Here is a 25742-nt window from a genome sequence, read left to right on the forward strand (position 1 = left end):
TCAGCCTAGGAATCTCCCCCGTGAACACATAGTCACAGAACACGTGTGCAGTATCAGCCGCTCGTCTAAGCGCTCTGTGTACAGAAGTGCATTTCATCCTTGCAACAACCCTATGAGGCAGGAAATATTAATCCTATTTTAGAGATAAGAAAACTGAGGTGCTGGGAGGCAGGCACGTGCTCAGGGTCACGTGGGTAGTAAACGTCTGGGGCCTGATCCTGCCCCTCCGTGACAAAGAGGATCCATCTTTCATCTAGGGAGACAAAGCTGGGGGTGGGGGTGGGGGTGGGGCAGGTCTTCGCGACTCTGGCGAGTGAGCACAAGGGTCTGAACAGGGCCCCGCCCCGGCCTGCACCTACTGACCGCTTCTCCTGGCTCCCCATCCCTGTCACGTGCCCTGCTCTGTGGGAACTCAGCCTCAACAACACTTTGATGGAAAAATTTATGAAGAATCAAATTATTGCTGCTGGGAGGGAATTAAAACCATTTTTCATTCCCTGCGTCCCCGGGCCACGTCTGCGGGCGCCACCTTGGGAGCACTGCGCGCATCCCATCCCTCTTTATGGCCCGCCATCACAGGCACAGATTACAGCTGCAATTCTCAACTAATCTGTTCTGGAACAGAAACGGCCATAAACGCGAGGCTCTCGGCCTGCCTCCCTTCCCGGGGCTGCCATCCACACCACCCACAGTGAGCGGGTGGGGCACAGTGGGCAGGGCCAATCCCAGCCCTGCCTGCTGCCCTGGCACCAGCTGAGGCACTCAAACTGGGGACATCCCAGCAACCCCTGCCAGCCACCTCTAGTCTACCCAGCAGGCTCCTGCTCATCCTGCAATGCCCAGCTCCAACGCCACCTCCTCTGGGAAGCCTTCTTTGATGCCCCAGTTTGGGGGAGGTGGCCTCCTCTATGCTCACCTCAGGCCTTAGTTTCCTCTACTGTGAAACAGGGATGTCAACAGGACTTTCCTCAAAGGCTGCTGTTGTCAGGACTCAATGGGACTGATCATTTAAGTCAATGAATGAGTCCCACATCAGAGTGATGGCACATGGCCCTGTTAGCTCCCAGTTCCACGGAGGCCCACCTGATCCACCAGGAGGCCTCAGTGTCTGCAAAGCCTGTAAGGCTTGGCTCAGGCAGGCAGGACCTCAACTGGCCCACACAGCACATGGTTTCACCAGGGGAGTATGAGCCAAAGTCAGCTCCAATTTGGCCCTCTGGCTGGAGACCTTTGTTCAGGGTGCAACCCACCCAACTGTCCATGGCACCCTAAGCAGAGGCCTCTAGGAACCGGGCTGGCCCTCCAGTTCTGCCAAGGGGCTAGGGAAGAAGCCAGGTTCGCAGAACCTGCTGCTCTGACATGGGGGTCACTTCTGCCTTGCCCCTCTCACTGCCTGTCTGTCCTCCTCCCCACGCTCTACCTCCTGACCTAGTGGCCCCATGAAGGGCTGCAGCCTGGTCCCTGTGGCCCATGGGCAGATAAGTGCTGGGGCATCTCTGGGTCCACCTGGCAGGGCTGGGGCCCCAGGCCAGGTTGGCACACCTTGGGTGGTTCCCAGAGAAGAAGCCCTCTGAGTCTAGGGGAGGGGGTGGCGGCAGCGGTGGGGGGTGACCTGCATTTGCAGGCGCTGCCACCATGCAGGCTTCACTCAGAACAGCCGCGCTAATGCCTTGGCAGCAGGGGGTCGATTGCTACTTTCTCCAAACTCATCAACACAATCTATTATTAATACTTCTCCAAAGGCTCGGTGCCGCCATTACGGAGGCAGCGCCAGCCACTCGGGGCATCATCTGTTATCTAGATTGCAAAAACTCAGGAAATAAAACAAACCGTGAACACTTTATAAACGGAATGGGCCATCCGTTTGGTCTCCAAGCATCTTTCCACCCAATAAAACATCGGGGGGGATGCATGAAATACTTGCTCCCAATTATGGGGCTGCCTTTGTCTACCACGCCAGGGTGAGAGCTACAAACAGCGTGTGTGGGAGGGGCTCGGGCGCCAGCGAGAGCCCCTCCTTTCTGTGAGCCCCTATTCCCTCCCTAAATCCCTCTCACCACACAAGATCGGTGGAACCAGCCATTGAGAAGCAGCCCCAAGCAGAGGCGGGTGGCAATGGAATCAGATGGACTCAGGTTCAATGCCTGTTTCTGCCGCTTGCTGGCTTGTAAGTAATTTTTTCCCTCTAAGCTCGCTTATCTGTACAATGGGCTCAACAACGCTGCCGGTTTCTCAGTGTGAAAATGCACTGAGTTGTCAGGTTAAAGCTGTGAGCACAAAGGGAGTGAAGGGGGGGCTGGGGAAGCCTCTCTGTGAACATTGCCTGGAAGCTGCAAATATTGACCGGAGACGCAGAATGGCTAGGGCTGAAAAGCTCCGCGCCTCCCCGCCTCTCTTCCCCTCCCGCCCCAAAGCCCGCATGAGGGGGCCGGAAAGCAACAAGGGCCCTGGGTTTGGACCCCTGGAGCCGCTCTCCCCCCCTCCCAGCTCTGGGACCTTGGGTGAGTCTGAACCTCGCTCACTTCCCCCCTCTGTAAGAGCACTGGGCAGGGACTCCAGATGGGCGCGCTTCCGCTTCCCCTTCCCACACTGGGGCTGGGAAGCCTGGATGCAGCAGGTGCTGGGGTCAGGGATGGAGGGCGTGTAGGGCGGCTCCGAAGCTCTGGCCAAGGCAGAGTTATCTGTGGCTTTCCCTCTAACGGTCGTGCCCTCTTGGTGCCAATCTGCCTGCCCTGGCCCCTCCCCCAATCCAGAAGCTCCAAAGCTAGACAAAGACTCGTGAAAGACTTGTGGCCACATCACTTGCTGCCAACCCATGCAACCCTCTTCCCCATTTTCCATGTAAACCACCTACCCTTTCCACACGCTGTCCCCACAACCTAGAAAGCCATTCCCCCCACTCCCAACCTTTGGCTGGCAAACACCTGCTAATTTGGGAGGATTTAGCTTAGGCATCCCTTCCTCCCAAAGTCCCCTCCTCCCTTCCAGTCACAGACACACTTCATGTATTTCCAGGTACACCTTCCCCAGGGCCACCTCTGTGTCTTAAGCACTGAGCCCAAGTTCCCGCACACACTAAAGGTAAGCAGTGAATGTTTGCTGAATGACTGCTGAACCAGCCAATAGAGTGCCGTTTAGCCTGTGAGGAAGGGCAAGCTGGTCTGTGGGAGCCCCACCCACCTGCCCTGGGGAGACAGGGCCCCCTGGGAAGGGAGCTGTGTGGGGAGGTGGGGGAGCTGAACCGGGCAGCTTGGTATTCCCTTCTGTCTCCATAACTTTTCCCTGTGTGACGTTAGTCAAGACATTTTAACCTCTCTGAGCCTCAGTTTCTTCATCTGTAAAATAGGAATGATGGTACCCACCCATGAGGTTGCTGGGAGGGCAAAACCCATGTAAAGTTCTCAGCCCTCTGCTGGCACTAAAAGGCATTTCACAACAGCTGGTGTCTGCCTTTTTCCTGCTCTGTGTGAGTCCAACATGCTTTCCTGGATTACCCTGGAAGCAGGCTTCCTGACACAGACGCTAACCCTGTTCCCTCTCATCTCCATCCTGGGTTCTGAATCCATCCTTCCAGCTTCTGTCTGGAGGCTGGACAGAGCACTCCTGGCTCAATTCTCTGGCTGTCTCATTAGTATCATTGATCTCAATTAACATCTAGCTGCATCTCCCCATTAAGTCCTCACAGAACCCTGAAAGGAAGACCCTGTTTCCATCTCTGTTTCACAGATGAGCACAGGAAGGTGCAGAGGGCAGGTTCAAAGTCACATGGCAACGTCACTATATACTTCCTCTTTGCTCTGTGTATCCAAATGCTTCCGTTCATCAACTACCCTGGCCCTTTGCCACCCCCACGTCTGTCTGCCCTCAAGGCTCTGAACACTCCGAGTTTTTATCACTTGACGTAAGCCCAGCACCTAGTAGGTGTGGCTGGGTGTGTGCATGTGTGTATGCTAAGTCGCTTCAGTTGTATCTGACTCTGTGCTACCCTATAGACTGTAGCCCTCCAGGCTCCTCTGTCCATGGGATTCTCCAGGCAAGGTGGCTGGGTGGGTTTTCCTTAAACCAAACTGAATATCTCCCCCTGCAGCAAACACATCCCCTTCCCCCAGGATCATCTGTAATCACAGAGTAAGAAATTCCCCTTTTCAGGATGTCCTTCCCTTAAAGTGTTCCAGGCTAGGACAACACATCTCCATCTCCTCGGAGCTCTCTTTGGTTTATTTGTTTAATGCTCAATGTAGTAAAGTCATAAAGCTAATAAACAAAACTCAAAAAACCATTTTTTTCAGGAGCGTGTGAACATGGGTTACAAATCGGATTGGTTCATTTCTCTTAAACCATTGATGGACTTTCCTGATGGCTCAGATGGTAAAGAATCTGCCTGCAATGCAGGAGAATGGGGTTTGCTTCCTGGATCAGGAAGATCCCCTGGAGAAGGGAATGGCAACCCACTTCAACATTCTTGCCTAGAGAATCTCATGGACAGAGGAGCCTGGCTGGCTATGGTCCCTAGAGTCACAAAGAGTCAGACACAACTGAGCGACTAACACTTTCAAACCATTGATACCTGCAGACATGCATGCAAGGCAGGTGATTCTTGTACCTCTCATCAAACTGGTTTCCTAATGGCCCAGGGTCTCTCCGGCCTCTCCTCCTGGGTCTTCATCCTCTGATCTTGGAGTCCACACAGCATGCACTAGGCTTGGAATGCTGGTTCTGTCATTTCCTCACAATGGAATCCCACACAAGTCCCTTCTCCTCTCTGAGCCTCAGTGACCCCATCTGTCCAGTGGGGTCACAGCTGGGCACATGAGAAAGGCTTGATAAGCGCAGATCACGATCACTGGCATCATCTACCCAGGGCTTTCCAGCACCAGTTCACTCTCCTTGCTGAGAAGGTCCTCTGCCTCCTCACTATACATCCATTCCCGGACTCCCGTCACTGCACTTTACAGTTTATGTAGCTCCTCGCTGGGTTCTCAGTCCAGGAGCTCCCAATGCTCGTTTTAGGAGACGCGCATAGATCTAATCATGGCTCAAGGCCCCACTCTACCCTGCCACACCTGGCCCTCGGCACTCTGCTCTAGCTGCCATGCTTCTCATTGCTCCCTGAACACAACGAGTCCCTTCTGGCCTCCTTAGCACCTAAAATTCCATCTGACTCTATAACTTGTTTTCTCAAACTCTTCCTTTTTTTCCTTGTTGAACTTATCTTCAGCCTTCAAGACACGATTCAAAGTGTCACCTTCTCTCTGAAGCCTTCCCTGATGCCTCCAGATCCAGACATTTGTGTGTCTGAACTCTCCACTGTCTTAGAAAGAGGGAATTAATTCGATCCCCTACTCTTTGCTCTGGCATTGAGTTGGTGGTTAGTGACTATTTGTCGAGTGAATGAATAACCCTGGGAGAAATGAAATAGGCAGTCATTTCAAGGGACTAAGAGAAGGACAAGAGAATATTGGGCATTCTGCTTTTGGGGGAGTCTGAGAACACTACCAGCTAACGAGAGAAGGTGAACTTGCCCTCGTGTGCCCTCTTCCCAACCACACACTGTGGAGTCCAGTGTCCCAATGTTTTATTAACAAAGTTCTCTACATGCCTCGCCTTAGGCTGGAGCCTTGCAGTAACACCTCCTACCCTGTATGGCACCTGCATCCGTGGTACACAGGGAAAGCCCTATTAGTATAAAATGACTTCTCTGACCTTCAAGTGAGTGGGCCAGGCCTGGACACCTGACTCAAGGTGGGCCAACTGGACCCTCTGTCCTGTGTCTCATCCTTCTCCTGCTCATTCAAGGGTCCTTTTAACCCCTCACCCCCAATCCCCAGCCTTGTCCTCAGAGGTGTGCATTTCCATGACTCCAACACCAGTTATGTGGGCTTGAGTCATTTACATTCCTTCTTTGAGCCTCAGTTTCCTCTTCTGTAAAATGGGGGTGTTAATCCCTCCATCACCTGGTGATGTGAGAAGGCTAAGCCCAGAGGGTGTCTCAGGAGGTGTATGCCCCCTCTCTCTCCCCAGTCTACGTCTCATGTGGTGCCCAAGGCTGCTCTGGAATCTCTTCTGCCCTTCAACTTCAGTCTGAAGCCCCCATCACATGGCTGGGTCTGAGTTCTCCCTGAGGTATGTGCTTCTATGAGACCCTCACCCAGGGTCACACTGGGGAGCAGGCAGCTTTTGAACCTGGTTCCCCCTAGAGCAGGGGTCCCCAACCTCCGGGATCTAATGCCTGATGATCTCAGGTGGAGCTGATGTAGTATTAGTACAAATAAAGGGCACCATACATGTAAAGCACTTTAATCATCCTGAAACCTCCCCCCGCCAACCCCTGCCTCAATCTGCGGAAGAACTGTCTTCCATGAAACCGGTTCCTGGTGCCAAAAAGGTCAGGGACCACTGCCTTAGGGCCTCTCCAGGCCCAAGGCCTACAGACCCTGGAAGCAGTCCCTCCCCGGGGACCACGAGGTTGGTGCTTGGAACTGAAGCCCCTCTGTCCCCACCTTCACGGATTCACCCAGCACACACCCAAGCAGGCTGACTGTGCCAGGCTTGTGCAAGACGCTTGGGGAACAGAGTCAGACCAAATCTCTACCGGTGGGAGCTGGCAGAATGTGACATGTGCTTTGATGGGGTACACTCAGCAGGCTGGGAGCAGGGCATAGAAAGGCATGCTAGCCAATCTGGAGGAGAGCTGGGGACTTCCTGGAGAAGGTGACATGACAATTAAAAGAACCCAGTCCTAGAGGCAGAAGGAACGGTCTGAAGAGTCTCAGTCCCAGCTCTGCCTGACCTTGGCGCTCGCCACCTCTCCTGTCTCAACCTGTTTTCCAGTTTGAAAACTGGGATCACAGCCCCTACCTCACAGGAGATCATGACCCCGTGTTGACCCCTCTGTGCCACACCTCTACAGGCTGGTGTAGGACCCCAGGGTGGACCTGCCACAGAGCACCAGGACAGGCCCCAGGTGCTGAGAGCTCAGTAGGTGATTCCTGTCAGAATGGCTCCTGGGACTGTGGTGTCCGTCAGGGGTGAGCTGGTGTTCATACGAGCAGAGGGGACAAGACCCTGGACACTCGGAGGCTGCCTGGCCCTCAGAGGGGCTGATGGGCTGAGAGCAGGCAGGAGTTGCCTGGCCGCCTCCCTCCCCGACTTGTTGACATCTCCCCCACGTGCCTGCTGCGTCCTTATCATTCCGGGCGTAGCTGTTTTTTATTTTGAGACAAAAAGGGGCCTGTTGATGGGGATCCAACTCAAACCAGCTGCAAACATCTGCTTTGATGCGGCGGCGGCGGCGGCGGGCCAGGCGGGCGGCGGCGGGAGCCGCAGGCGGGGGCCCCGGTGCGCGCGTCAATCACGCGGCTGGAATGCTTGGCGGGGCCGGGCGCTGGGACCCGCGGCGGCGGCGGCGCGCGGGTCTCTCCGCAGCCTCGCCGAGCCGGGGCCGGGCCTGCAGCGAGGGCTGCCCCAGCGCTTCCTGCGGGCGCACAGACCCAGCTGTGCGGGGCCGCCGGCTCCACGGCCCTTTGATCCCGGCCCGGGGCGCTGTTGGGAGCCCGCAGCCCGGGGCTGGAGGTCAGGGGCCAGGGGCAGGGAGGGATGGGTCTAGCTGGGAGCCCGGGGTACCATCCGGGGGCTAGCCCGGCCGGGCAGGCACACATTAGGTGACTACACACACATTTATTTGGCACCTACTATGTGCCAGGCACTGTCTGGAGGCTTCGGTAGCCCAGTGAGTGAAAGGGATGGTCTCTCCCAACTACCCACCCCCCTCACCCTGCCCCCAGCTTCCAATTTAAAGAGTAAGGGGACAGACAGGAGGTACATCTCTAGCAGAGTGTAACAAATAGTGACAATAATGAATCACGATGAAGCAAAGAAAAGCGAGGGCAGCGGCCAGGGGGGTTAGCAAGAACAGTCTCAGGCCTTACTGACATATCTGGGGGAAAGAGTTCCCAGCAGAGGGAACAGCAAGTACAAAGGTCCTGAGGCCAGAGTGTACCTGAGGTGTTGGAGAGAAGGCAAGGAGATGATGTGGCTGGACAGGTGATCAACAGGGCAAGGACTAGGAGGTGCAGAAGCATTGGCAGGATGGTGGGGGGGGCAGTGAGGAAGGGCAAGTCACCTGGTGTTTTGGAGAGAGGGTCTTGAACAGAGAGGGGTTGTGATCTGATTTGCATTTTAACCAGGTTCCTCAGACAGCTGTGTGGGGGCCCAGAGATGCTTTGGGAGTTCATCGCAATAATCCAGGCAAAAGATGGTGTCGGCTGAGACATCTCAGGGAAGGTGCTGAGAAGTCGCCCTTGCTGGGATGCATTTTGAAGGGAGACAGGGACATCAGAGGACGTGAGAGAAAGGATAGAGGTGTGGGTGAGTCCAAGATCAGGGGGCCTGAGCAACCAGAAGGATGGAGTTGCCACTAAATGAAATGGAGACTGAGGCAGGGTCGGGGAGGGCAGCATCAGGAGTGTGGTTCTGTACCTGTTAACCCTGAGCTGCCTTCTGATCGCCATGTGGACGTGTCCAGAGGGCAGCGGCCGGTGTAACTCTAGAGCTCAGACAGAGATTCAGGCTGGAGATGCCATATGGGAGCTCCCAGTATAGACACATACACACACACACACACACATACACACACACACACATACACTCTCTCTCTCTCTCAGCACCTGATAACTAGTTTCTCACTTCTGGGGCTCTGACCCCTGGGGGACTAGGGGTAAGCCCCAGGAATTTTTTTCCATTTGGGGACACTGGGGCTTCTCTAGGGACCAGATCTGTCTTGGTGACATCAGGGAGAGACAGTCAGTGGTGCAGGGCAGGTGGAAGGTGAAGCATCAAGTCCTTCTGACCACGGCCCCCCCACCCCCACGTGCTTGCCCTCCAGCCAGCGCCTAGTGCACCAGCGGTCTGTGCACTCCAGGCCAGGCCTTTGGCTTGATGCTCTTTCCTCCCTTGTCTGCCCTTCACTGGCAAGTCCCATTCATCTGATGGCTCATTTATTTACTCATCCACCTAACATTCACTGAGCACCTACTATGAGCCAGGCCAAGTGCCTTACCCTCCACCTGCTCATCAACCCCTCTGAGCTGATCCCATGTTGCCTTCCCCCATTCTCACTGAGTCACCAGCTCCTGGCTGTCGAACCCAGCAGCCCTTATTATTGTTATTATTTCTTGCTAAGATTTATTAAATGTTTTCCTATGTCCTAGGCCCTGCGCCTTATTTGCATGCAGACTCCTCCCATATAAGACCCCTTAGACACAGGCTCTGGCACTCTCTTCACAAGAGAGGAAAGTGGTGCTTGGAGAGGGTACCATCACCTCTCAGAACTGGCAGAACTGGGTTCAAAGCTGGGACAATGGGCTCCCTGCTTGATGCCTGGACCTCCCTGGACCTCCTTGTGCTCAAGGCAGTCTCTTGCCTCAGCCTCATCCTCCCTGCCCGCCACTGCACTTGCTCCATCAGCTCAGAGCTGTAGGCCCATGACCTGGGCTGGGCCTGGGGGAGCCGAAGGTCCAGAGGTGAGGGGCTGACAACACAGGGGCAAGATGAGAAATCCCACCCCATGGGATGGAGAGGCCTTTTGGATTTCTCTCCAGGGTCCCGTGTGGCCAGAACAGGCCAGGCTCAAGGCTGCGTGCCTGGGAAGGGCTGAGTGATCCAGGACAGAGCCTGAGGAGGTGTAAGGTCAGCGGGGTGGGGGGCAGGACTAGGAGGGCTGTCTTCCTGGGTCAGAAGGGGATTACAAAGAGTGCAAAAGACTGAATGGGGCAAGTGCAGGCTGGGATGGCAACAGGACTGTGTCTAATTCCAGAGTCTGGGCTCTGTGTAGGCAGTGGCAGAGGAGCAGAGAGGCCATTCCGAGATGGAGCAGTTGAATATAAGCAAAGGCAAGAAGAAAACAGAGACCATTTTCAGGGTTAGGGAGACAGTGCATCAGAAAGGTTGCAGCGTAGGTGAGAAAGGAGAAGGCTCAAACCAGAGGCCCCAAATGTTGGGCTAAAGAAGAGAGAGGTCAGGTTTCTTTTGTTTCCATCTACTCATCCTTCTATCTAGCCATCCACCCACCCACTCGCATAGCCTCTCAGCCAGTTATCCATCTATCCACCCACCCCTCCACCCATCTACCCTCTCAGCCATCCATCCATCCATCCATCCATCCACCCATCCGTCTGTCCACCCACACACATCCACGCACCCATGCGTACATGCAAGCATCCATCCACCTGCTGGGCTATCCGCCCATCTCCCATCCATCCAACCATACACACACATCCATCTACCCACACGTACTCAGGCACTCACTCTGTGCCAAATCCTATGTCACGATTCCTCCCCTTGAAAGCAGAAACTGCCTTTTAAGGCTTTACTGTAAGACTTGTTGATTCTGTAGTGACAGTCGCTCAATTGTGTCTGACTCTTTGCAACCCCATGTACTATATAGTCCATGGAATTCTCCAGGCCAGAATACTGGAGTGGGTAGCTGTTCCCTTCTCCAGGGGATCTTCCCAACCCAGGGATTGAACCCAGGTCTCCCACATTGCAGGCAGATTCTTTACCAGCTGAGCCACAAGGGAAGCCAGTTGATTCTGTAAGCATTTACCAAATACCCACCACGACCAAGCACCATGCTAGGGGATGAGAAATCCATGGGGATTTCACTTCCTCTCAGTGAGCTCCTGGTGTAATGGAGGACAGGGTATTCCAGGGGAAAGGAGGTCTCGGAAGGAGAAATCCTGGATACCAGTGGAGAGCCTCACAGCTAGCCATGCTGACAGTCTGGCCCCATCGTTTGGACCCCAAGGATTTGGACTCTCTATACACAGACCACAGCATTTTAATTAGAGTTATAACAACATTGATAAACTTCCTTTGAGCAAGTGTTTTCCGGAACAAACTCCATTAAGGCAATTTAATTTTTTGAACAATTTTCTTTCTAGTGCAGTTAAATAATTTACAACTTTTTCCATTTCCATTTTTATTTTACTAAAATTATTTTCATTGAGATAAATTATTTCCCATGAAAAAATTTCAATAATGGTTTGCTCCATTGTCAGCTTTGTGCTTGTATTATATCCTACTGATTATCAGGGTTTGAGTCTTTGGTTAATTTGTAGCCAGTGACATATTTTTACCAGGGTTGTTTCACTGCTGTCAGTTGTATTTTGTACTCCTTAATTTACCAAGTTAAATTTCCCCCCAGGCTCAGGTAGGATGGTTTTTAATGTTAGCAACAAAATTTACAAAGTTTATGACCACAGATTTTACCAGGCAGCCAATGAAAACACGCTCAGGGTCAAAACCATGGGTCAAGACAGCCTTGTGGTGTCATAGGAGGGGCTTCGAATGTCCAGCTTCAGCTGGGATCCCACAGACTAAGTGTTCTCTTTCTCTCTCAAAGACCATGACCCCTCCCCTGGCACCTCCCTCTCCCACTGAAACTCCCAGGCTCTGATGGCTGTCTCCCTATACTCTGGACATAAGTCTGAGTTTATCAAAACAGCCCTTAATCAAGCTGGTACCCAGGAGCCCACTACTCAGCACAGGCATCCAGGGGCAAGAAGAGCCATCTCCTCCCTTTTTCCCTACCCTATACTCCTCTGGATGCAGCTGGAGAGAACACTGTTGGTCCAATCACGGACAGCCTCACTGCCCAGTCTCATGAGGTCTGGACCGAGTCCCCTCCTACTCCTCTCTGTCTCACACACACACCTGTGGGCTCCTGCTGTCCTTTCCGAACCACACCCTGGCATCTGTTCCCACCGTCACTTTCAGGAACCAGGGCACCCTGTGCTCAGAGCTGCTCGCACAGGGGCCTCCCAGTGCCTCTGGACTCCCCTCGGGGCGGGAGTCCCTCCCTTAGGTTGATCCAGCTGGTTGGGTAGAGGCAGGGCTCCATGCCAGGTGAGCCTGGTAGCAACCACCCCTGCCCTCCTGGGAGCTAAGGCCCCACCGTTTGGGAGCCGGAGACCTGCTCTCAGCCAGCGGCCCGGCTGGACTCTGCAGGGACATGGCCACAGGGCGTGGTTAGAACGGGTCCGGGGCTGAAGGGCTTGAGCGGCCTGAGAAGTGGGTGGAAGGAGCGGACCGGGGAAGGGGCATCGAGGGGAGGTCGGAGGAGAGGCGTTCATCCCCTCCGCTCAGCCCGGGCCCCTCGCTAGGGAGGAAGAAGAGGCTCCGGGAGGCCGCCTCCGCTCCCGGGGCTCCGCGCTCGATCGGGCGCCGCGGGCTGGTCAGGGCCCGGGTCTCCGCCGCGCACCGCGCACCGCGCTCCGTCCCCGCCGCCCGGCCGCCCGTTTAGCAGGTAACTGATCGCCCCGCGCCCCGCCCCGGCCGCGCGCCGCCCGCCCCAGCCGCTTAATCACCGCCCGCCCGGCCGCATTAGCATAGTAATCGCCTTTAAATTGAGCCTCTTTGTTTTTTAATTAAGCTCCCAGCAGGTACAGAGAAGAGCGATTATTGAGGAAGCTGCCAGCGCTAATCGCCCGCAGTCATTTGACAATTAAAAAGCACCGGGCTTTAACCCTTTCCCTGCGCCCTCAGCCTTTCCCTCGGCATTTATCGAGCGCCGACTGTGTGCACGCCTTCCCCTTGGGGGTCCGCGGGCCTCGCCCTTAGAACTGCAGACGGACCCCCGCCCACGTCTGTATGTAGCTAAGGGCTAGTAAACTGAGGCGCAGAGAGGGCAGGTTATCTGGGCCAACACACACTGCTCAGCCTGGGGACTGGCAAATCGGGTGCGGGAGAGAGAAACTCGGCTGTCTGGGCTTTGCGCCCGGCAATGAATGCCCTCTGCTTGGTGCACGGGCACCTTGTCAGTTGGGCGGAAATCCTCCTGCTTTCAGGCCCAGGTGGGGCACCTACCAACTCCATGGCAACAGGCCTCGCTTTGGCAATTTTTTTGTTGGCGTACGCTTGCTTCGCAATACTGTGTTAGTTTCCGCTGTGCAAGGAAGGAAATAGCTACGTGTTAGTTGCTCAGTCGCGCCCGACTCTTGGCGACCCCACGGACGGCCAGGGCTCCTCTGTCCATGGGATTCTCCAGGCAAGAACACTGGAGTGGGTGGCCATTCCCTTCTCCAGGGAATCTTCCCAGCTCAGGGATTGAACTGGGTCTCCCTTCAGGGGGTCTTCCTGATCCAGGGATCGAACCTGCGTCTCCCGCACTTCAGGCAGATTCTTTACTGTCTGAGCTATCAGGGAAGCCCAAATCAGCTATACCCATGCACATATCCTCTCCGTCTTAATCTCCCTCTCATCCACCCATCCACCTACCTCCTTGGAATTCTGAGAACACCGTCTCCCCATGCTATTTCACCCCTTCCCCAAATACCGATGTGGTGCCTACTGTGTGCAAGACGCCGTGGTGGGTGCTGCGGACAGCTGTGGACAAGCCAGAAGTGGGTTCTGCCCCATACGGACCTACAAGCCGAGAAGGCAGGCAAGCAAATAGGAAGACTGCACGATGGTCCAAGAGCCAGCCCAGGCTGGGGGCGCGTCAGAGAAGGCCACTCTCTGGAAGACAGAGGTGTGGGCCAGGGAGGAAGGAGACTCGGCCAGGTGAGGATGGGAAGTGATGAACAATCCTGGCAGCAGAGGAAACAGTGCTGCAAGGGCCCAGAGCCAGGCCAGCATCAACCAGAAATAAACGTTGCGGAGATGGAGACAGGGCGGGAGGCTGCAGAGTAGCAGGACCAGTGTGCAGGGTCTTGAAGCCCATCGACTTTTAAAATTGGAGGTGTTTTTCAATAGTTGGATGTATTTTTGAATAGGTAGTGCATCACCTGTTTCACGTTCAAATGTAAAAAGTGTTCACTGCAGTCTCCGCCCCTGTCCCTAGTCCCTAGCAGTGTAGGTCCCCTCCCCAGCAACCAGCCCAGTCTTCTAGTCAAGCTCCCTTCCCAAGACGTCCCACACAAGGAATATACAAGCCCCTGTAGGGTCCATCATTCCTCTCCCTCCACTTTTTTTTAAAAGGAGGACTGGTTGGGAGTTTGGTTCAAGTTTATATTTTTTACGCAAACACTACACACTGTACTCCTGATATCCACACCCCCCCCCCCCGCCCCACCTGCTGGAGAGAACATCCAAGTCTTGGCCCGAAGTACCTCCTTTTACAGCTGCTGGATACTCTATTGTACGAGCAAACCCTGATTTATTTAACCCATGCCCCGTTGATGGCCTTGTGGGCCATTTAAAGGATTTTTGTCTTAATCTCAAGAGCCACGGGAAGCCATTGAAATGTGCTAAGTGGGGAGTGGCTGGAGTGATTTACATTTTTAAAAGATCATTTTGGCCCCTGAGCAGGGACCCAGAGTCAGGGGGAGCATAGGAGCGGGAGCAGGGAGACCAGCTAAGAGGATCACTGTGGGTTCCCTGCCAGTGAGAGGCGCAGGGGGTCCCGGCCAGAGGGTGCAGGAGTGTGAGAAGGAAGTGGGTTATTCTGAGAAAGTGATGTAGGGCAGGAAACTGACTGGGCTCTGGGCTGGGTGGGAGGGGCCTGGGGTGGCCTCCTTGCCCTGATCCTGCCAGATGGTGGATGCAAGAGATGGGGTTGGGGACACATAGTGGTGGTTGGGGGATAGCATGAAGACACCAGGTCTGAAGGCACCCTGGTCTCGCAGTAGGAACAGCCAGCGTGTCTGATTCATCATGGGGACTGGGATCTCCCTCCACGGCCGGCTTTGAGACCCCTGCAGCCAGCCTCGTATCCCACATCTGCCTGCTCTCACTTTAGACAGGCCTGTTGCTGCTGCTGGCCCCGAACCCCCCTTGTTCTGCACCAGGCTAAGGTTGTGTTTGTAGAGGCAGGGCCCTGAGAACCCCGGCAGCTGGCCCCTAGAGCATGGGTGTGGGGTGAGGTGGAGGGTTCTGGATAGTTTCTGCCCCTGGTCACCACTGGGGAGGGGGAACACCCTTTTCCTCTGCCTGGGGCTCCCAGGTGGGAGTGAGGGGGTCGACTCCATGTCCTGGAGCCCGCTAAGCTTTTCCATGACTCAGAAGACGTGCTCCCAGAGGAGCTGGGAGCTCCCAGACAGAGCCACCCCCTGCCCCGCTTGAACCCCACTGAAGGAGGCAGTGAGCACTGCAGACAGCTAGGGGTTAACAGTCGGCCCACCCCCATCTATCAGCCAGCATCTCCCAAACAGACGGACAGACAAGGCAGCTGTCCAAACAGGCCTGTGTACCTGGCCACAGTCGCAGAGAGGGCAGGGCAATGGCTGTTTACTCTGCTTCCCTCCCCCAACACAGTCACACTCACACACACACACACACACACACACACACACACACACAGACAGCCCTCCACCCCTGCCCCTCCCACCACCCTGCAGAAGATTCCTAAATGCAACTGACCAGGAGGAAAGGATGCTCTTGATCTGGGTGGAGGGGCTCCAGGAGTTGGTGGCTGAAATGGTAGCCCGAGGCCCCACAGACACCCGAGGCCCCACAGAACTCAGTCCCGGGCACCCACTCTCTGTCCAGGAGGCTCCTGGCGATGATGCCCAATGCCTACTTTCTGGCCCAGAGTGTTTCTCAGGATCCGGAGACTTGGAGAAGCTGGTGTGTCCGGGGAATCGCCTCCTCAGATCACCTACCTGGGGACACATCTGCCTGGGGTGGGCTCCGCAGGGCGGGCTCTCCAGGCGTCCAGGCCCCACACCAGCCCACCCTCCGCCCTGCTCCTCACAGCTCCCAGGCAGTCCCAGCCCAGCGTCCCAATCCTGACTCCTGAGAGGTCTCAAGAGAAGCTGACCTCTCTAACTGGCCTCCAGACGGACATCTCCAGCTCATGGAGGCCGCCCCCAGCCAGCCTGCCCCTCCGCCTCGGCGACCCCTGGGTCCTGGCTCGCCCCTCACACCTGTCACCACTTCTGAGTCATCATCAGGCTCCGTATGGCTTTTGAGCTAACTCTCCTGATGGGGGGGGGTGAGTTGTTTAGTGGACTTGCTGTCGCAGGTCCCCAGGGGGCCTGGCCACCAGCATGCTACGCCCTCCCCTTACTCTGCTGGTGGCCCTGCTCACTCCCTCAGAACCCCTCAAATGCCCTTTCTCTTGGGAGGTGCCCCCGCAGGACCAGGCTCTCCCCCTGCCTCAGCACCAAGAGTACTGTGTGCTAAGCACCTGTGTGCATGCCTGGCCCTGGGCCGTGTCCACACATTCTCTCACTTCCCCTCAATCTTGTAAGGCAGGGGAAATGACGACCCATTTCACAGATGAGAAGACTGAGGCCCAGAGAGGCGATGTGCCTTGTGGCAAGCCTCACAACTACAAAGTTGCAGAGCCCCAAACAAGAGAGAAGGTCTGTGTGTGACTTGGCAAAGGACAAGAAAAGCCGCTGGCTTGGTAAGTGAGCAGAGCTCCTGGCACTGTGCCTGGCACAGGCGGGCAGTAAGAAGTGCCCAACTCTGACAAGTCCCTGTTGCGAGGTGCCCCTGGGAGAGGGGTCTGTGGATCTCATCATATCAGGTCATCACTTGACACACAGCTGGCATTACTGGGGTGAAGGGGCGATCGATAAAAGCACACACTCCCGCTTACGCTGTGTGTTCTGCGTCCTGCTTGACTGAGAGCTCAGAGAGGACGCTCTTGTCCCGGCTCATCTTGCCCAACACGGTGCCGCGGGGACTCTGTCCTAGGCTGTGTACCCCCTACCCCAGCCCCAGAGGCCAGGCCCCGGATCCCTCCTCGGCACCCCCACCCAATGTGACATCTTTACGGCACATGCCGGGCCTGCGGAGGCCTGGATGGGGTGAGGGGGGAAGGCAGGACACCTCTCAAGTAACGGATTGTAAATTCCTGGGCCCCGGCTTCCATCTCTAACAACCTCCTCCCGGGGCTCACAGCGCCTGTCCCTTCGCAGCCAATTTAAATGAGGGGTCCCAGACCTGGGCGTAAAGCATTCCAGACTCGGGAGAGGGGGCAACTATTGTTTCTCTAAGGAAAAAAATAAAATAAAATCAACTGGGTCTCTGCAGCTCTAACGACTCTCACATGTGTTCCCGCCGAGGACAGCCCTCTACAGTGTGGGAGCCCCTTGGGGGCACAAACCCTGCTTCTTCCCAGAGTCTGGGAAGGAAGGGCCCTGATCCCCATTATACGGTGGAAGAGACTGAGGCTGGGGGAGGCAACAGAGATCCACTGGGCCCTGGCCAGCACTCACAGAGGGGACCAGGGGCCAGTTCGCTCAAGGTCACCAGCCGGCGCACGGATGAGCCAGGCCCCCCTCAGGCCAACAGGCCCCCCTAGGATTTGAACCGCCACCCTTCTGACTCCAGAGCTGGAGACCTTTGCCCTGCTTAGCGTGGCATCCCCCTAAGGCCAAGAGCATCCGCTGCCGTCTTGCAAGGGGCCTGGTCCCCACAGCCCTGCCCCGGGCAGGTCCCCTTGCAGCCTACAGCTGGGGCCTGAGAGCATCAAGGCTGGTTTTTAATAAGGAAGATGAATTTTCTTGGAAGCCTGGGTTTGGAAGGCGGGGGCAGCAGAGGCTGCGACCGAGGCTCTCGCTGCCCTTCTGGTGGGAAGGCAGTGGAGGCCTGGCCCGCTGGGGGCTTCGGCTGTGGGGGGCCACTGCCCCGGGCCTGGAGGGAGCTGGCGCTGAGCGGCCTGAGCTCTCTCCTTGCGTAAGCCCACAGGATATTACACTGCCTTTGTGTGCCTGGTGACCCAGCTGCTGGTTATTGAAAAATTCCACCGCTCAGCGCAGGGCAGGCCCGCTGACCCCTCATCCCGGGACGCGCCTATCTTTCAAAAGATACGGGATTAGAGGAGCAGACCCGACCTGGAGCAAAGCCCCGTCTGGGGTGTCTGTGTTTTCGTGGCCTCTCGGGATACTGACTGGAGTGGGCTCTTGGCGCAGGATTTAATTAGTTGGAATCAGCCTGCGATTACTGCGGCGACTATTTACCCAGCCACTCTGCAGTCTGAGCCCTGCTCGGAACAAAGATGGGCCCCTCGGCCCCACTGGCCTGGCCAGGGGCCCCAGCTGAGCCCCAGCCCAGCTGCTGGGAGGGGAGGGCGGCGGGCCTGGCCAGGCCTTCCGCTGGCGCACCTCATTTAGCCAATATTTGTGGGTTTTCGCAATGCAAAGCATCTACGTGGGGCTTTTAAAAAATTAAAGCATCTCGAGAAATTTATGGTCGGTTTCCGCGCGTGGCCCCCTCCCCCAGCTCATGGCTTGGCGGCGGTGGTGGAGCAGGGCTGGGTTTACCAGGGTGGGGCTGAATCCTGCCAATTCGAGGGTGAGCTGGGCGGGGACATGGGCCCAGGATGTACACAGCGCCCAGCCATATCCACCTCCCTGAGCCTGACAACATGGACCACATGGGCACATATCCGTACACGTGCACACACAGCCACTCACAGCCACAGGAACATCTGTATCCGCCCCACTCTGCCCTTCACACACGACTTCACACATACACGTGAGTGTCTGCACCCCTGTGCACACACATACTGTCCACACAAATTCACATGCACACTAACCCGTGCCTCCTTTTGGGCCTGCACACCACTACATCTACAGGCTGGTCTCTGAGCATGTTCACACATTCCATTCTTGTGTACAGACGCAGATGCACGTACATTCCCACCGGGGGGAGACATCGTGTAGGCGTGTCTAGCTGCGGGAGGCGGTAGGGGCTGTTCCAGGAGCCTGTCCTTAGCAGGCTGTCATCAGATCGAGGGCCAGTTCTGCTGGCCTCTGTTCCGGGAGGCTGAGGCACAAGCCAGAGGTGCTCTTGGGAATTCAGATCTGAGAGGCCTCCCAGTGGCCAGTGCCAGGCAGAGCCGCAGGCTGGGGTCCCGGTCAGTCGGGCGGGTCCTGTGTGCTGCCACCAGCAGTCTTGTGCCCGGGAGTCTGGCCCTCAGCCTCCTCTGCTGGCACCCTCCCCCCCCACTGGCCTCCCTCACCTCTGCCAACGTCTAGGAGGCCCTGGGGAGGTTGGGGGCGGTCATTCTGGGGGCAGGAAAGTGGGCTACGCAGTTTCCAAGGGACTCTGGGCTCCCTTTCTGCCCTGCCCTACATATAGGTGAGCCCCAGCTCCAGTGCCACATGGCTTCACAAGTACATAGACACACACACAGAGAGACACACTCATGACCCACATACATACCTACAGATACACCCATGTGGACACATAGTCACACCTAAGGTGACTGCAATGCCATCTACTTGCACAGGGAACCCTGCATGAACATACAAAGGCATGCACAGGCGTCTGAAGACACAGAGTACGCACAGACACACACACAGAGACACAAAAACCCAGGCACACACCAACACACAAGAATACAAGGGATGCTGGACAAGCAAGGACACGAACAGACACATGAAACAGCCACACCGGCCCACACAGGTGCCCAGCGGCACACCTAGACATACTGGTATACACACACACGCACACACACATAGATACACACTGTAGGCCCAAGTGAAGCTCTTGTTCAGGAGAAAATGTCTAGGAAGCTTTGGCTCTCCTGAAAGTGGCTACAGGGTTAATGCTGGGTGGGACGGGGTCCCGACAGAGAGGGGCGTGGCCGGCCCACAAGCCAGTGCCCCAGCTTGCTGACTGCCTCCTCTCTGCGCAGGGTTCTAACCTCCCCTATCCTCACACCCTTGCAATTTCTGCCCTCATCCCCATTTCTGCCCTCTTGGTCCAGCACTGTTTAGGCCTCCCTGCCCTCCATCCGTCGCCCCTTTGCCCAGCCCCATCTCAGGCACAGGAGGTCCCAGACCTCACAGGGACGCTGCTGTGCTTTTCTGCTGCTCCTTGCACACGCGGTCATCTCTCCATCCTTCACTCCTGCCCGTCTGCTCCCATCTTCTCTGCTGTGCGCGGGCCATACTCTTCCTCCCCATCCTTGCCCTCAGCCTGCGGGGCCAGGGCTGCCCAGTGCTTGAGGTGTCTAGAGAGCCCCTTGGCTGGACTGGACCCCAGGCCTGTCACCATCTCTGACTCTATTTCTAAATGGCAAACAAGACCAACTACATCTCGGTTTTTTATCCAACAAAGCATCCATGGTGGTTTAAGAAAGGGAGAAAAATGCAAACTCGCTCTGTGGGTACAGGGAACTGGCCCCCCAATGGCTCCTTGCTCCCCACTGGAGCATCACTCCTTGCTAAGCATCACTCCAGGAGGGCCAGAGCCCAGAGAGTTGGAGGAACAGAGGTGGGGGCTTCTTCAGAGTCTGTGGGTTGTGGATTCATCTTAGCTTTGTGACCCTGGGTTCATGACTTCACCTTCAGAGACTCAGTTTCCTCCTCTGTAGAATGGGAGGTTGTAACCTGCCTTTGCAGGGTTCTGGTGAAGATATAAGGAGAGTGTGAGTGCTGAGAGTCCAGCACAGTGCTCAGGAAGGGACTACCACACCCAGTCCAAGACCCAAGCACCCCTAATACTGAGGTTCCTGTGGGTCCCTGGCCCCAAGAAGAGCCTTGTCCCTGAGCCCCAAACTTCCTCAGCCTCTCTTCCTCTCCTTCCCCATCCTAACCTGCCAGGACACTCAGCCACACCCCTCTGCCACCTCCTCAACCTGCCCACCTCCCCCCATCCCAGGCTCCAAGGAGACTGTCCACACCCAGTGCATCTTTCCCCACATAGCCTGGTTTCAGCTTTCTCCACTTGTGCCAAACTACCACTCAGATAAAAACACAACACCTTCTAGACTAAAGGGCCTCACTCATTCATTCATTCCTTTAACCAGCCAGTGTTTCGTGAGCAGCTTCTATGTGCCAGGACTATGCAAGGAGCTTGACACCCTCCTCTGCCTTTTACGCTTAGCCATCCCTTTTTCCTGGTAACTATGCAGCCCACTCCAGTATTCTCGCCTAGAGAATCCCAGGGATGGGGGAGCCTGGTGGGTTGCCATCTATGGGGTCGCACAGAGTCAGACATGACTGAAGCGACTTAGCAGCAGCAGCAGCAGCATGATGGTGCATGGTCTTGGTCCCCACCCCCACCCCACCCCCACATCTGCAGGTTTCTGGTTCTCCACCTGCTTTCTAACGCCAGGAGCCCCGGGGCTCTGTCCCTTTCTGACTTCGATTGTCACTGATGCCAAATACCCTCAAGCCACCACCTCCAGTTCTGTAGCACTGACCCCTCCTTCAGGCCCCCCTCCTCCTCCCCTGGGCTCCAGACCCCTTCATCCACCTGCTTCCTGGGCTGCTCCGAGTGGGTGCCCCAGGGCAGCACTGCCCAATGTGTTTACACCCCGGTGCCCGTCACGTGGCACATGTGCACGAAGATCTATGAGCCAGGATGTTTGCTGATGTATTGCGTGTGTGACAGCAAAGCACTGGCTGCAGCCCAAGGGGCTGTCGGGGGGGAAATGGGTTAATAAATCAAAGCGCGCCCATTCCCTGGACTGTTAAGTCGTGGTTACAAAACGGGGTAAATCCATACGCACCGACACGGGCAGATGTCCTCAGCGGGTTGCCGAGTGGAGCCGCCAAAGTGCGGAGCAGGGCGGAGAAAATATGGATCCCGTGAAAAGGAAAGCCAGCCACGTGTGCACAGGACACGCTCACGCACGTGTAGGAAAGGTCTGGCGTGTTTCCCATCGGTCACTGACCTCCTCTGAGAAGGAGGGGAAGGGGTGAGGACCATCCCACTTTGCTTGGCTTACCTCTGCTTGGCTGGGATTTATTGATCAAGCAAGACAAACTTTTATAATATAAAAAAGAAAAAGAAATGCCCCAACTCCATTTGTCTTTCCCCCAAAGCTCAGTTCATCTGACCAGCTCTCCTGGAGGTGACTACTGTATTCCCAGGGCTGAGGTCCAGAACCACAGGCCCTTGGTCCACTCCTCTTCCTATTTTGGCCCTGTGGCACCGCTGGGGGCCCTTGTCCCCATATACCCTCCCTGCCGGGCCTTACACTGGCCTCCTGGTCCTCTCTGCCTCCTCTTGGCTCTTTGGGAATGAAAGTCAAAGGGTGTCATGATGCTCAGAAGCCCGCAGCTTGAGTGTGCTGCTGACGTCCTCCTTGGCCAGCCCAAGCTCTCCATCCATGTTTTTCTTTTTAATATTTATTTATTCATTTGGCTGCATTGGGTCTTAGTTGTGGCATGCTCGATTTTTCGTTGCAGCATGTGGGATCTAGTTCCCCGACAGGAGATCAAAGCCAGGCCTACCGCCTGCACAGTCCTAGCCACTGCACCACCAGGAAAGTCGCTGCTCTTGTTTTTAATGCGTGAAGCACCCAGAGTGGCGCCAGCTCAGAGAAAAGGCCAGACACCTGAGCTAAGGTCCTCATGATTGCGGCCACTTCAGCGACTTCTCTTTCCCACTTCCAATTGTCCTTTTGTCCTTTCTTCCTTTGCCCTCAGCCTTCTGCCCTCTCTCTCCCTCTCCTCTCTTTCTCGAAGCGGATCTGAGGCTCCAGCTGCACAAAGGCAAGCTCTCCCTGATCTGGCCCCGCTCACTTGATCGGCTTCACTCTCACAGTTACTCCATGCTCTGAAATCCCCGCCAGTCCACCTCACTCCCGCCTGTATTCCCCACATTTCTCCTCTTGGCCTGCCCGGGGCCCCTCCAGGACTGTCAGTTGAATGCTTTCTGTCCTTCAGGACTATTCAGTGGGCACTTCCTCTAGGGAGCCCACCCATGTCCCTGGCATCCTCCTGTGGGCTGTCATAACACCCTGGGCCCCTGGGAGGTGGGGAGCCGAGCAACCCGACATGGGTTCAGATCTAGTCTCGCAAACCTCAGTTTCCCCATCTGTAAAACAGGACAACTCTAGTAGCTACCTCACAGGTTGTCAGGAGGGTTTGTGAGCTCGGATGCAAACACTGCCTCTCCTCCCATCTCTGTTTCACCAGCACACTGCTGCCTCTCAATGCACGGCTCCCTCTGGGTTTTGGTCAACGCTTGCATTAACCCTAGAGACAATGGTGCTGCCCTCAGGGAGGGCCCACGTCCCTCTCATTGGGCATGTGGGGGTCTCTGTGCGGGCACACAGCTGAGATGCCCCAGGCTGGCATGAGCTGGCCCCAAGAGGAGGCGGGCTGCCCAGGGGCGGGTAGGGGGCAGCTGGTGCCTGATCTGTTCAAAGGCCAGCGATTCTCCACGCTGCTGATGGGTGGTGGGGGGTGTCGGGTAGGCCCACTCCTGCTGAACACACACCACCTGGGGAGGGGGTGGTGGGGATCAGAGATTTGGCGACCCCTCCCCTGCAGCCCAGCACGGGGTGGGGGGGGGTCCGGTGGGGGGGGGGTGCACCGAAGGGGCCTTTGTTTCCCTGGAAAAGAGGGGCCGCCTCCCTTCTCCAGACAGCCCTCCTGGAGCAGCCCCACTGCTGGCTGCCGCACTGCCCCAAGCTGGGTGAGCCCTTTTTTTGCCAACACTCAGTAAATACTCAATACTGCATTAAAGCAATAAATAGACATTTTAAGGAAACCGAGACTCAATTTAGCCACCAGAGTCAGGAGCAGCGGTTAGGAGGGCTGCGGAATGTCACCACACAGCTGGCAGCCCCGCCCCCGCCAACCCCCCCGCCCTGCCCCGACCCAGGTTGAGGGGGACACTGAACAATGGGCTGTGCCAGGCTGTGCTGCCCCTCCCCCATCAGTTAGGGGGGAGGGGCGACGGGGGTTGGGGGGGGTGGGCGGTGGTGGTGGATGTGAGTAGGTGGGTAGGTGGGCTGGGCTCAGGCAGCCCCTGAGCTGGAGGAAGCCAGAGGCCGAAGGGCCTGGTGGGAACACCCCCTGCCCTGCCCCCAACCTGGGGATGATAACAATAATGGCATAGGAGCAACACCGGCTGCAAGAAAGCATCCTCACAGAGCGGGCCCTTGCTCGGTGACAAGCACCACGCTAAGCACTGAAGAGGCAGCATTTTATTTTATGCTTCACCCCCCTAATAAGATAGAGATCTTTATCCCCATTGCACAGGTGGAGAAATTGAGGCTCAGAGAGCCAAATTACTTTGGTCAAGGACCAGAACAATTCTGGACAACTTGTGCATTTATTAAGCACCTAGTATAGATCTCCTGGAGAAGGGAATGGCAACCCATTCTACTAGTCTTGCCTGGAAAATTCCATGGACAGAGAAGCCTGGCGGGATACAGTCCATGGGGTCACAGAGAGTTGGACACGACTGAGCAGCTAACACCATAGGCCACGTCACATGTTCTCTCTTGTGACACATCCCCATTCTACAGACGAGGGAACTGAGCCTCCAAGTGGGGAAGGGACTGGGAAGTGATGCAGCCCAGCTCCCGATCCACAGGAGGAACAATGTGCTAGCCCCCACTCCGAGCTGGTCCGTCTGGTTGGGTCCAGGAGCATGCTAGGCTGAGTGGGGGACTTGGGGGGGCTGGGGCCTGTGACATGGTCTCCAGAGTTATGCGGGCAAAACAAACAAGGCTCCTCTGTGCAGGGCTAGGGGATTTGTGTTCATTGCCGTGGAAACCACACAGAGCGTTGGGGGGAGGGGAGCCTGGCGCTGGAAGACCCCCACAGCCGCAGACCTGGGGCCAGCTGTGGGTGGCCTGGAGGCCGCTGGAGGCCAGTGAGAGGTGGCTGGACAGGTGTCTCTTCCACCTGGTGTCTCCTGGGCTGGGTGGGAGGCAAGACCCTGGCACAGGATTCAGACCAGGTTCTGCGGGCGCTGCTGGCACAGGTGGGCGGAGGAGCCCCGTTGGTCAGGACGTGCCAAAAATACCAGGAGAGATAAGAGCAGCAACTTCTACCCACCAGGCTAAAAATAGGCCCACGCTGGGAGGCGGAGAGGCTGGGAAGGGAATTCCCCACAGATGGCCTGGCCCGCTGCCCCTGCGATGTGGGTGGCCTGGTCAGGGATGAGCCCATTTTATAGGCAGGACAACCGAGGCCAAGGCGAGGATCAGGGCCCTAGCACGTGGTCTCAGAGAAGGCTCTCTCAATGGTGAGGCCTGGCTCTGAGCCAGGCACTGCCTGGCAAGTGATCTGCAGGCCTGCCTTCTTCCAAAACAAACCGGGGTGACGAGGGTAGCAACACTGCGGTCGTCGCTGCTTACTCCACGCTCATTATCTGCCAGGCACCCTTCTCACATCTCATGTGTTTCAGCCCATTCTAGGAATGAGGAAAAAATTATCCCCACTGGACAGATGAGGAAACTGAGTCTCACAAAGCTCCCTTGCCAAAGGCACACAGCTGTGGGAAGTGACAAAGCTGGGATTCGAACCCAGGTCTCTCTGACTTCAGAGCTGTTAAACCTTAGGTTGTTCCCTTGAGTCACTGCGTCTCAGAGAGGGGCATTCACCGGCCCCAGGTCACACAGCTGCAAAGCCAGGATTAGGACCCAGGGCTTTCTGACTCCCAGGTCCAGGAATCTTCTTCAGGTCCCAAGTGGGTCACCACAGCCAGCACCGTCCTCTTTGCCAGCAGTGTGTGAACTGTGCCTGTTTGTTCTTCCCATGGGGCAGCCCTGCCCGCACCCCAGCCTCCTCCATCCGTGTCTCTGAGCTGAGGATGCCAGCCTCGCTGCCTGTCCCCTGTGACACAGCCCCGCCCAGAGGCAGGCCAGGCCAGGACCTGGGGCTGCCCCCGTCTAGACACTTCTCGAAACTCTCGAGGGCCTGGCCTGGCTGGGCCTAGCAACAATGGGCCCTCTGTGCCCAGCGCAGGGCCTGCTCTAACAGGCCGCCCCCCGGCTCCCAGCCCAGCCCCACACACTTCCGCAGTACCTCCCCAGGCCCCCATGGTGCCCACCCTGGGAGCAGGCACCCTTCCCCCTGAGGGCAGGGCGTGGGAGT

At 56.4% G+C, this 25742-nt stretch overlaps 1 protein-coding gene across 2 annotated transcripts in view; it reads right to left on the minus strand.

Moving 5' to 3' along the window:
* The window catches only part of LMX1B (LIM homeobox transcription factor 1 beta), an 86001-nt gene that overhangs the window by 9930 nt on the left and 50329 nt on the right, over positions 1-25742 (minus strand). The window lies entirely within an intron of this gene.

This window comes from Ovis canadensis, chromosome 3 (genome assembly GCF_042477335.2).
Source record: "Ovis canadensis isolate MfBH-ARS-UI-01 breed Bighorn chromosome 3, ARS-UI_OviCan_v2, whole genome shotgun sequence".
Taxonomy (NCBI): domain Eukaryota; kingdom Metazoa; phylum Chordata; class Mammalia; order Artiodactyla; family Bovidae; genus Ovis; species Ovis canadensis.